Here is a 1,595-nt window from a genome sequence, read left to right as displayed (position 1 = left end):
TATTAAAACAAACTTGCATAAAAAGTTCACAGCAGCGTTATTTAGAACAAAAGAGTGAAAAAGGGTAAACAACCCAAATATCCATCAACCAATGAGGGGATAAATAAAATGTGATGTACTCATACAATAGAATGTTATCGGGGCACGAAAAGGAATGAAGTAAATATACAAGCTACAACATGGAAGAACCTTGAAAACATTATGCTAAGTGAAAGAAACCAGTCACATAAGACCACATATTATATGATTCCATTTACATGAAATATCCAGAATAGGCAAACTTATAGATGCAAAAAGTAGATTAATGTGGGAGGAATGAAGAGTGACTCATCATTAGTTTCTTTGGCAGGTGATGAAAACATTCTGGAATTAGTGGTGATTGTTGCCCAACTTTGTGAATATACTAAAACCCACAAGTTGTATACTTAGAGGATATAAATATGAATGTATAGCACAAGAATTATATTTCAATAAAGTTATTACCAAAGAATTAAAAGGTCCATAGTTCTCTATTGCTGTTAGCATTAAGTCCAAGGTTCATTGCCTGGAACGTTCGAGCCTTCACTACTATATACGTGTCTAATCCTTGGCATGCACTGGGCCACATCTAACCATCGCCTTTTCTCTGTTCTCCCAACGGACTGTGCATGACTACACAATTGTGCCTTTGCTCCTGTTTTTCCCTCTAATGTCTCCTCTGCCTTGTGTGTTTGGTGAATGGCCACTTATTTTTTAGAAAGCATCTCAAGCCTCTTCTCTCTCCCTTATCTCCACTCTCCCAGGCCAAGAAGGGTTATTCTTCCCTCTTCTCTGCCACAACTGTTCACAGCACACACCTGTCTCACTGCTCTTCTTACATTGTGTGGCAGCTGTCTGTGTTTGTCTGTCTGCTTAACCAGATGATAAGTTCATTGTGGGCAGGAACCATGTTGGATTTACCTCTCTATACCCAGCACCTCGCAGAAGGCCTGATAACACAGTAGGCTTTAGGTACATATTTATTGATTGAAGGAATGAATCTAAGTAGATTATCAGTTACTCATAGCCTGTTGTCACTCCAATTCATCAAAGGGATATCCAGTGACTCGTGAGCTGGCAATGAGATTTGAACTCATGGAAGAGGAGGGCAGACATATCTGGGGAGCATGGAGAAGGCAAGCCTGGCCAGAACACTGCAGTGCAGAACCCTGAGCAGCCAGGAGGCCAACAAAGGCATGTGACTGGGGGAGTAGCTGTGGAGGGGTCACGGGTGTTGAAAGAAGTAGATAGAAAGGGGAGGGAACATCAGTACTGAGGACTCCTCTTAATCCCACTTGCCTGAAGTCATTGACTCACTGGGTAGGGACTGTGTCTGATTTCCTTCTGAAGCCCTATACCTAGCACAGTGTTAGTCTCTCAGTCATGTCTGACTCTTCGTGACCCCATGACCCGCAGGCTCCTCTGTCCATGGGATTCTTCCAGGCAAGAATATTGGAGTGGGTGGCCATTCCTTTCTCCAGGGGATCTTCCCAACCCAGAGACTGAACCTGGGTCTCCTGTATTGCAGGCAGATTCTTTACCATCTGAGCCACCAGAGAAGCCCTGGCATCAAATAG

Source organism: Bos grunniens, chromosome X (assembly GCF_055505025.1).
Source record: "Bos grunniens cultivar Pamir isolate PY7600 chromosome X, Bosgru_T2T1.0, whole genome shotgun sequence".
NCBI classification, from domain to species: domain Eukaryota; kingdom Metazoa; phylum Chordata; class Mammalia; order Artiodactyla; family Bovidae; genus Bos; species Bos grunniens.
This window is presented reverse-complemented; position numbering follows the sequence as displayed.